The following is an 11524-nucleotide window of genomic DNA, read 5'->3' as shown; positions in this document are numbered from 1 at the left end:
AAAGAGCCACCAACCCTTACAAACTAAGTTTCCACTTTGGGTAACTCATTCTCACTTCTTTATTTCTTTCTTTGCCTCATCCCACCTTCCAGCATTATGCCTCATCACTTACTGCCTACTGATCAGTTTAACTCCAGAAAGGCGATGGAAATCCTAAAATGCATAGTCACTTACAAACTTCTGAAATATCTGTTTTGATGGTGTTTTATGGATTAGAAAGAGCCCTATTGCTTCACTAGTATGGACCCTCTGTAACTTGAAAAAAAAAAAAAGCAATGTGAATTCCTTTGGGGGAGTGGAGAGGAGAGAGTACAAAAGAAAAATGGTATTATTTTCCAATACCAAGGAAATTCATTAGGAAACACATTAAAATGCAGTTGAGTAGTCATCACACTGAATTGTCTTGGAAAAGGCCCTGCTTTGGAAAAACATAGGGCAAAAACATCTTCAGGGCTGGAGCTTGGCACAGTGAGACAGCAGGGTGACAAATGTCTTATTCCCTATGGTGCCTTAATACTTAGAGGACATCTGCTACTATGTGTTTCTCCCTCCCATGAGTCACCTTTATTACAGTCTAACATTATGTTACTGCTATTTTCCATGTCCACCTGTTAGTGTTAAGACACAGATGTACTCCTCCAGTGTGTGGGAAACAAATTAATCTCAAGTCAGGAGGCTGAGCTTTTAGCCTCAGCTCTTGTACTAATTACGCAGTCTTAGGCAAATATCTCAAACTCTCTTTGCTTCAGTGTCTTCATATGGAAGATAGGAAGTATAATAGACGTGGTTCCAATGACATGGAAGCTGACTTCCCCCTGCTCATTAGGGGTTCCTCAGGCCATAGAGCCAATATATAGAGAAGGGCTGATGTATCCTTATTAGAAGTAATTGGCTCGCTGCTACATGGGGATGGCATAGGGAAGGCTCTTTTAAAATTTATTTATTTATTTATTTATTGGCTGTGCCGTGCGGTGTGTGGGATCTTAGTTCCCCGACCAAGGATCGAACCTGTGCCCCCTGCATTGGGGGCACAGAGTCTTAACCACTGGACCACAAGGGAAGTCCCAGGGAGGACTCTTTTTTTGTTTTTAAAGAATTATTTATTATTTATTTATTTATTTTATTTATTTTTGGCTGCGTCAGGTCTTCGTTGAGGCATGCAGGATCTTTAGTTGTGGTGTGCGGGCTCTTCCTTGCCGTGCACAGGCTTCTCTAGTTGTGGTGTGCGGATTTTCTCTTCTCTAGTTGTGGCGCACAGGCTCCAGGGCACATGGGATATGTAGTTTGCAGCACGCAGGCTCTCTAGTTGAGGTGCATGAGCTCAGTAGTTGTGGTGAGCGGGCTTAGTTGCCCCGCAGCATGTGGGATCTTAGTTCCCTGACCAGGGATCGAACCCGCTTCCCCTGCATTGTAAGGTGGATTCTTTACCACTGGACCACCAGAGAAGTCCCGGGAAGACTCTTTTTAAAACTCAGGGATGCAGTGCATTCCTGAACATATATCCAGACAAAACTATAATTCAAAAAGATACGTGCACCCCTTTGTTCATAGCAGCACTATTCACAATAGCCAAGACATGGAAACAACCTAAATGTCTATCAACAGATGAATGGATAAAGAAGATGTGGTACCCATATACAATGGAATACTACTCAGCCATAAAAAGGTTGAAATAATGCCATTTGCAGCAACATGGATGCAATTAGAGATTATCATACTAATGGAAGTAAGTCAGAAAGAGAAAGACAAATACCACATGATATCACTTACATGTGGAATCTAAGATATGACAGAAATGAGCTTATCTATGAAACAGAAACAGAATCACGGACATAGAGAACAGACTGGTGGTTGCCAAGGGGGAGGGGTTTGGGGGAGAGATGGGGTAGAAGGTTGGAGTTAGCAGATGTAAGCTTTTATATATGGAATTGATAAGCAACAGGGTCCTACTGTATAGCCAGACAACTATATTCAATATCCTATGATAAGCCATAATGGAAAAGAATATTAAAAAAAAAGAATGTACCATATATATATATAACTGAATCACTTTGCTGTACTGCAGAAATTAACACAACATTGTAAATCAACTATACTTCAATTTAAAAAACTGACAAAAAAAAAAAAAAGAACTCAGGGATGCAGGGGACAACCTCCTAGCATTCTTTGGCCCAGGGGCCAAGTCTGGTCACTGGAAAAGTGCATTCGCCTAATGAAGACAAGACTACCATGCCTCATATCCCATATGTATGAATTTTAGGTCTCTCCAAACATGTTTTAGAAAAGCAGGCAAAAGCATCTTTATTCCTGCAGCCTGGAACAAGGAGATGGGTAAAAAACAAAACAAAAAAATGAACAAAAACATTCAGCCTAAGTGCTGATAGAAAATAACAGGAATAGAAATGGGAGGGGAATTCCTTGGCAGTCCAGTGGTTAGGTCTCCATGCTTTCACTGACAGTGGCCTGGGTTTGATCCCTGGTTGGGGAACTAAGATCCCACAAGCCCCGCAGCATGGCCAAAAAATAAAAATAAAAAGAATAGAAATGGGACATAGAAGGTAGCCTTGAGTACCAGCTTAGGCCCTGTGACCTGCTGCAGAAGCAAGGATTATACAAGCTCTGTTTTATGTCACTTACTCATGTTTCCCTTTCCCCCAGACCACGTGCTTTAAAAGAAAAATAATGGAGGTGGCTAACATTTTAGGTTCAGGTAGACACGTGACCAGCTTCTCATCACTCCAGATCTACTGTCTACCCTTCTTCTTTCTGGTACATTCCCTGGGAGGTTGACCTAAATGCACTGCATCACTTCCTTCTGCTTTCTGGTCCGGTTCATCAGCAAGGGAGCACAGAGAGAGGATCAGAGGAAAGAAGGGAAAAGAGTACAGTCAGCGTATTCACGCTCTTTCTATAGTCACTGTACTGCGAGTGGACTGCATCCTTCCACTAGATGTCCTAGCTCCTGTCAAGCAGCTCTCTTCACACAGCTCTATTTCCTGGTTCTTATACTGCCTTTCTCTCCTTGCCCCTTCAAGCCTTTGTGTGGTAATGGAACTACTAAGTTATTAATACCAGGGTATTTTATTATCCCTTTTGGGTTCCTTAAATCCTGCCCACACTTTTGTAAAGAGTCCCTTTATTAAACTCTCCTCAAATTACCAAATTTGCACAAATAAATGATTTCTCTTCTGGTGGGGCCCTGACTAATGTAGACAGGTTTTTCACAGGAGCCACAGGTGGTAATTGAAAGATCAAATGACATTTGTTTAAAATGTGTGTGAAATTTCTTTGAAGAATATAAGGACTTTGTAGAAGTTTACAGGAAGCATACGTAATATATATAGGAAAATGCATAAAATGTATATGTATAGTTTAAAGAATAATTTATAAACTGAACACCTATATAACCCGTACTATGGTCCAGATATAGAATATTGCTGGCTCCCTAGAAACACAAACTCCCCATCCCACCCCCAGTTAAAAATCACCTTTATTCTGTGTTTTATGGCAATTATTTCATTGCTTTTCTGCATTTTACCAACTAATGTGTATTTTATCAGCTATGGAAGAGCATCCTTTATGTTTTAAAAAATTTTTATTAAAGTATAGTTGATATGCAATGTTGTGTTAATTTCTGCTGTACAGCAAAGTGACTCAGTTATACATATATTCTTTTAAATATCCTTTTCTATTATGGTTTATCACAGGATATTGAATATGTTTCCTATGCTATACAGTAGGACCTTGTTGTTTATCCATCCTGATGCAAGCATCCTTTAAATCTAGTTTCATTTTGCCTGTTATAAAACTTATACATATGGAGTCATACTATAGACATTATTTTGCGTCTTGCTTCTTTTGCTCAATATTATGTTAGATTCATCCATGTTGTTGTATACAGCATCCATGTCTTGCACTTTGTTCACTTTCTCTACTGTCTACTGTCCCATAGTAACTATATTCAACCCATAATTTATCTATTCTACTTTTGATCAATGTGAATTGTTTCTAGTTTCAGGCTATTCAGAACAATGCTACTAAGAAAATCTTGTGCTTACCTCTAGGGCACAATGCAGAAGTTTCTCTAGGACAGTGGTTCTTGAACTTTGTGGTTTCAAGACCCCTTTACAGTCTTAAAAATTATTGAGGACCCCATGGGGCTTTTATTTATAAAGTTATATCTATTACTATTTATTGCATTAGAAATTGAAACTGAAAATTTTTTATTATTTTATTAATTTTTTTATTATTTTATTAAAAAATAAACTCATTACATGTTAACATAAATGTGTTTTTTAACATTTATTTATTTATTTATTTATTTATTTTGGCTGCATAGGGTCTTAGTTGCAGCACACGGGATCTTCGTTGCGGCATGCAGGCTTCCTTCCCTCTAGTTGAGGTGCGTGGGCTCAGTAGTTGCAGTGTGCAGGCTTAGTTGCCATGTGTGGGCTTAGTTGCCCCGTGGTAGGTGGGATCTTAGTTCCCCAACCAAGGATCGAACCCGTGTCCCCAGAATTGGAAGGTGGAGTCTTAACCCCTGGACCACCAGGGAAGTCCCATAAATAATGTGTTTTTAATTTAAAAACTAAGTTTTAGGAAGAAAATATGGAATAATTTTTATGACTTTGGAATAGAGAAAGAACTCCTAAATAATACAAAAAGCAAAGCTACAAAAATGGATAAATTAGACAACATTGAAGAACTCTTATTCATGAAATGATACCTAACAGAGTGAAAATTCAAGCCACAGCATAAGAGAAGATATTAGCTACAGATATAACCAACAAAGGACTTGAATCTAAAATATATAAAAACTCATACAAGTCATTATGCAAAAGTCAGGTAACCCAATAGAAAACAGGCAGAAGATTTGAATAGGCACCTCATAAAAGATTGAGTCCACAAAGCCAATATATGTATGACTACTTCCTCCACCTAGCTCCCCTCATTGCAAATGCAGCATAAAACGACAATAAAGTACCAATGTGGTACCAACTGGTAGTGATAATGTGGAGTGGCGGGAAATCTCCTGAGCTGTTGATGAGAATATAAATTAGTACAACTATTTTGGAAAAGGGTGTGGCACTGTCCAGTAAAGATAAAGTTATACATACCTTTTTTTTTTTTTTTTAACTTTGGGATTATTTATTTATTTATTTATTTATGGCTGTGCTGGGTCTTTGTTTCTGTGCGAGGGCTTTCGATAGTTGCGGCAAGCGGGGGCCACTCCTCATCGCGGTGCGCGGGCCTCTCATTATTGCGGCCTCTCTTGTTGCGGCCTCTCTTGTTGCGGAGCACAGACTCCAGACGCGCAGGCTCAGTAATTGTGGCTCACGGGCCCAGTTGCTCCGCGGCATGTGTGATCCTTCCAGATCTAGGGCTCGAACCCGTGTCCCCTGCATTGGCAGGCAGATTCCCAACCACTGCGCCACCAGGGAAGCCCTATACATACCTTTTGACAAAGCAGTTTCACTTCTAGGCTTGTATCCTAGAGCAGTGATTCTCAAAGAATGGTCCATGAACATCTCAAGGTCCCTGATATTTTCGGGAGTCTGTGAAGACAAAACTATTTTTATAATAAAACTTACATGTTATTTGCCTTTTTCATTGTGTTAACATCTGCATGGGCAGAGCAAAAGCAATGGTGGGGAAAAACTTCTGGGAGCTTAGCCCAAATCAAGGCAATGGTAGCAAACTGTATTGGTAGTCATTGTATTCTTAAATACCACTTACCAAAGAAAATGCCAGTTTCACTTAAGAATATCATAAATGGGGGCTTCTGTGGTGGCACAGTGGTTAAGAATCTGCCTGCCAGTGCAGGGGACACGGGTTCGAGCCCTGGTCTGGAAAGATCCCACATGCCGTGGAACAACTAAGCCTGTGCATCACAACTACTGAGCCTGCACTCTAGAGCCCGTGAGCCACAACTATTGAGCCTGTGTGCCACAACTACTGAAGCCTGCACGCCTAGAGCCCGTGCTTGACAACAACAGAAGCCACTGCAATGAGAAGCCCACCCACCACAACGAAGGGTCGCCCCCGCTCGCCGTAACTAGAGAAAGCCCGCTTGCAGCAACGAAGACCCAATGCAGCCAAAAATAAATAAATAAAAAATAAATGTAAAATTAAAAAAAAAAACTTCTTTATAGTGAACTGCTTACTCTGAGCACATCTCCCCAGGGTTTCTATCCACTGGAGTCCAGCTGTTTGAAAAAAAAAAAAAAAAGGAATATCATAAATGAAGCAGTAAAAATTAATTTTATTAAATCTCAAGTACATTGTACATTGAATACGTTTTTTCTGATGAGATCAGTGGTGATATTAACAAATGTGAGATTTTTGATATTATATTAGGAAACATGAGCTAACATTTGGAAAATCTGCATAACTCAGTTACTAATATTTTCCAAATGACTGATGTGTGATGTTTAAACACCTTGATTTATGTTAAAAGTTACACTCAAAGTGGGGCTTCCCTGGTGGCACAGTTGCTAAGAATCCACCTGCCAATGCAGGGGACATGGGTTCAAGCCCTGGTCCGGTAACATCCCACATGCTGCGGAGCAACTAAGCCCGTGTGCCACAGCTTCTGAGCCCGCTTGCCACAACTACTGAAGCTTACGTGCCTAGAGCCCGTGCTCCGCAAGAAGAGAAGCCACTGCAATGAGAAGCCCACGCACTGCAAGGAAGAGTAGCCCCCGCTCACCCCAACTAGAGAAAGCCCTCACACAGCAGCGAAGTCCCAACACAGCCAAAAATAAAAATAAATAAATAATTAATTAAGAAAAAAGTTAACACTCAAAGTAAAAAGAAAGAACAATGGATTTTAATATAACAGAATACATAGTGCACTGATATGGTTTCAGATTCTACATTGCAACTAATCTTTAAGAAACTACCAGTGTCATGTCGAATAGAAGAGATGATAGTAGGAATCTTTCCATTTTTCCTTCTTTCAAAGAGAAAGCCTCCAGTATTTCACTAGTATGATGTTTGCTGTAGATTTTCTGTATTAATTGACTTTAATTGACTTTAAAGTTCCCTTGTACTTCAAGTTTTATGAATTTTAAAATTAAGAATCTATGTTGATTTTTTTTAACCATTTGCTTCTTATAAATAGAGGTGGCCGTATGGTTTTTTGCCTTTAATCTAATAATGACAAATTACATTGATTCATTTTCAATGTTAAACCAACTTTGTATTCCTAGGATAAATCCAATTTGGTTTTACATATTATCCTTTTGTATTGCTGGGTTCAGTTTGCTAAAGTTTTGTTTCAGATTTTTAAATTAATGTCTGTAAATCAAATTACTCTAAATTATATTTTGTCATATTGTCCATGATAACTTTTAGTATCTTATTATGAAGTTTGGGAGTCGTTTCCTTTTTAATTTTCTGTTTATGTGATATTAGAATACTTTGTTTCTTAAAAAAATTCACATTAAGGTTTTCTTTGTGGATTTCCTATGAATGATTCAATTTATTTAATGGTTATAAGAATTTTCAAGTTTTTTATATTATTATAGGCTTTGCTAATTTTTCCGCTAGGAAATTAGTCCATATAGACTACATTTAGTCATCCTCTTGATCTTTCCAATGTCTGCAACATCTTGAGTAACATGCTCCTTTTCATTCCTGATAGTTGTGTGTGTGTTTCTCTCTCTCCCTCTCTCTCTCACCAGACATTTGACACCCTACTTAGTGTTCTCAAAGAACCAACTATTGGCTTTGTTGTTCCTCTCTGCTATGTATTTTTTCTATTTCATGTATTTTTGTTCTTATTTATAGTATCTTTTTTACTGCTTTCTTTCTATTTTACTGTTTTTTTCTCATACCCTGAGGTGGATGACTGGCTTGTTAATTGTTAGCCTTTTAAATTTTTTAATATAACATTTAAGGCTATAATTCAACCCTCTAAGTACTTTTTCGCTGTAACCTACATGTTTTTGATAGGTAAGGTTTCTTTTTTAATCATTCAATTGAAAAATTTTTTTAAAATTTCCATTATGAGTAATTTGCCAAATATTGTGTCTGTTCTGTTTACCTTTTTATTATTGATATAGTTTGATCACATTATGATCAGAAAACCTCTTCTGCGTTAACTTGGTCCTTTAATAAAATTTATTGAGGCTTGCTTAAATGATCTAGTATAAGTCCATTTTTGAAATGTTCTGTGTGGACTTCAGAGTATTTATTTTGCAGTTGTTGAATGTAATACATATATAAAATCTCAATTAGGTCAACTTTATTAAGCATCATTGTTTGAATAATCTATCAGTGATTTTTTTTGGTCTTCTTATTCTATTATTAACAGATGTATTTTTTTTAACAGATGTATTTTTTTTAGCAGATGTATTTTTAAACTTTCCATATAATTGTGGATTTGTCTATTTCTCCTTATAGTTCTGGTGTTCTCTTACATAGTTTGAGGCTATGTTTTTAGGTGCATATAAATTTTATATTTCCCTGATAAATTGAAATTGTATTGTTTTTTTAATTTTTTAAAAATTTAGTTTTTATTATTTATGTTTGGCTGCACTGGGTCTTTGTTGCTGTCTCTAGTTGTGGCGAGCAGGGGCTACTCTTCGTTGTGGTGCACGGGCTTCTCACTGCAGTGGCTTCTCTTGTTGCGGAGCACAGGTTCTAGGCGTGTGGGCTTCAGTAGTTGTGGCATGCGGGCTCAGTAGTTGTGGCTTGCGGGCTCTAGAGCACAGGCTCAGTAGTTGTGGCGCACGGCTTAGTTGCTCCACAGCATGTGGGACCTTCCCGGACCAGGGCTCAAACCTGTGTCCCCTGCATTGGCAGGCAGATTCTTAACCACTGCACCACCAGGGAAGTCCCTATAGTGTTTTTATCCAGTCTGAAAACCTTTGTCTTTTAACTGATGCATTTAACCTATTGATATTTTATTTAATTAATATTAATAACTAATGTATTTTAAATCCATCACCACATGTGATATTGTTTATTTTTGCCACTTCATTTTTCACTCTCTACTGGTTTATAGGCTGTATTCTCTGTGTCTGTTCTTTTAGAGGTTAGGTAAAATTTATATATATACATAATCTATCAAGTCAAAAGTTAGTCAATAATGTTATTTTTGTGCTTGATACTACAAAGGCTTTAAACACTAACTTCATGTACTCTCTTCCTAACTTCCATGCTTTTACTTTTGTGTATTTAACTTATTTTTGGATCTGATAAGACATTATTAGTGTTGTGTAATGAACAACAATGCATTGATTAGATTTAATTTTTATTTATTTATTGACCACTTTCTAGGCTCTTCATTTTTTCTTGCATCTCAGAGCTTCCCTCTGAGATCACATTCTTTCTTCCAGAATGACATCCTTCAGGATTCCCTTTTTCAGGGGTCTGGATAGTAGCAAATTCTCTGTGCTTCTATTTTTTTTTAATGTCTATATTGTGCACTCAGTGTTGAAAGATATTTTCACTAGGAGTAGAATAATAAGTGAACAATTATTTTCTTTCACCTCATGAGGGATATCATTGTACTGTCGTCTGGTCTACCTTGCTGTAGAAGTCAGTTGTCAGTCTGTTTTTCCTTTGACAATGATCTTCACCCCACAGCCTACCCCAATATCTTTTTTTTTTTTTGGTGTTCATTAGTTTTATGATGAATCTAGGGTGAAGTTCACTCATTAGTTAGTTCTTCCCTCCCTCTCTCCCTCCTTTCTTGCTTTCTTGGTTTCTCTTTTCCTATTTAGAATTTGTTAGACTTTTTGAGTATGTGGATTGATACCATTCATTCTGCAGAAGTAGAGACCATTATTTCTTCAGATATTATCTCTGTCATATCACATCTCTCCTCTCTTTCTAGAACTCTAACTAAATGTAGAGTTTAGTTACATTTGAGAGTTCTCACTCTCTCTTCCATGAATCTTAATCTCTCTTTCATATAGTCATTTCTCTGAATCTCTGTGCTGTATTCTGCAAAATCTTGTGACATATACTTCCTGTTCTCTAATTCTCTTTTCATTTATGTCTAATATGCTGTTAAACCACTGGTTTTTGTTTTGTTTTTAATATCAGTAATTGTGGTTTTCATTTCTAGAAGTTTTATTAGGTTCTTCTTAAAAACTTATTGGTCACTTTGTATAATTTCCAGTATCCTGAGAATATTTTCAAGCTTCTTTGTGCCTCGTTGTCTTTTACTGTGTGCTGCTTATTGACCTTGAAAAATTATTTATGTAAATATACTGAGGCACAGGACAAAGGTGACTTTTCAAAATGGATTTCTATTTGTCACTTTCAGTCTCTAAGGGCTTTGCCAGTATGGTACCAATTTAAATTAAGTTTATGGCTTGAACCATTTTGGACTACCAAGTGTTTATAACTGCATAACACCAGCAAGTGATTACAAATTTTCAAGGATGAAATTGTTTCCCTATTGAATTGTTCAGTAGTCTCCTGCCGGTGGAGATTTGGGGAAAATGTAGCCTTTGAATTCCCAATATCTACTGGTGGATTTCCTTTTGTACTTTACTCTTTAAGAAGACAGAGGCTCAAATTGGCTGGATTAACAAATACCCTTAGGGCAAAAGTGGCTTCAGTACTCAGTAAATCTTAGATTTTATCCATCTCATTAGTGCTTTGATACTTTTAATATAGTTTTCTTGTTTAATACCTTTAATGTATGATACTTTTAATATTCAATCTAGCATTCTTAATTGTCAGTTTCTGCTGTCAAGTGGCTGGGGTGAGCTACTCGTGGACCGGCTCCTGGACTGGTGTCCACTGAGGTCTCACAGGTGCTCTCTCTGGTTTTCTGCTCTTCTATGTTGCCCATCTGTAGCTGGTGTATTTCATGGATGGTCATGTTTCTCCACTTGTTCAGGACTTGGTGGTATGCCTCAGCTGACTCAGGCCCACCATCAGTCTCATCAGCACTACAGATTTCTTTGAATCTCCACCACACTCTCTGTTCAGTGTCCTCATCTCCACTTCTGCTGTGGGGCTACTTTGTCCTCCTTATGGTAGAACTACTATCTCTTAACTGAGCCATGTTCTTTGTCCTCTACAAGAGATGTGGGAAGATCTGTGTCCCTTCTTCACCACACAGGGGCTAATGGAAGCTCAGATTGGGCCCTCTTTTGGTTTCTCTTCTACTCTGTTCTCTTTCCTCCTCTCTGCCCACCCCATTGTGCTGCTGGCTCACCTTAAACACTGATTTCCTTCTGGAATCCCAAATGGGAAGTAGAGGAGAATCCCTCTGGCTTTAGCCTTCCCCTTGACCCTTCTAACACACCTTCCCTCTCTGAGACTTATTCCTGGGATCAAGAAAACTTCTCACTGGCTGGCTTTCCAAAATCCAGCTCCAACTTCTCCCCACAATCCACTGGAACAGGAAGAAGGCTCGAACATTCCACTTCTTCAACATCGTCTCTTTGCTGTATCCTGGGACAGGAATTCAATGGCCTGGTCATCATAGGTGGACAAAGTTGTTTCCCTATACTATAAGAGAAACTCCATGATCTAGGCTACCAGGTTTAACCCTTGA

This window comes from Balaenoptera acutorostrata, chromosome 1 (assembly GCF_949987535.1).
Source record: "Balaenoptera acutorostrata chromosome 1, mBalAcu1.1, whole genome shotgun sequence".
NCBI lineage: Eukaryota > Metazoa > Chordata > Mammalia > Artiodactyla > Balaenopteridae > Balaenoptera > Balaenoptera acutorostrata.
The sequence above is the reverse complement of the archived record's forward strand: the minus strand, read 5'-3'. Positions refer to the sequence as shown.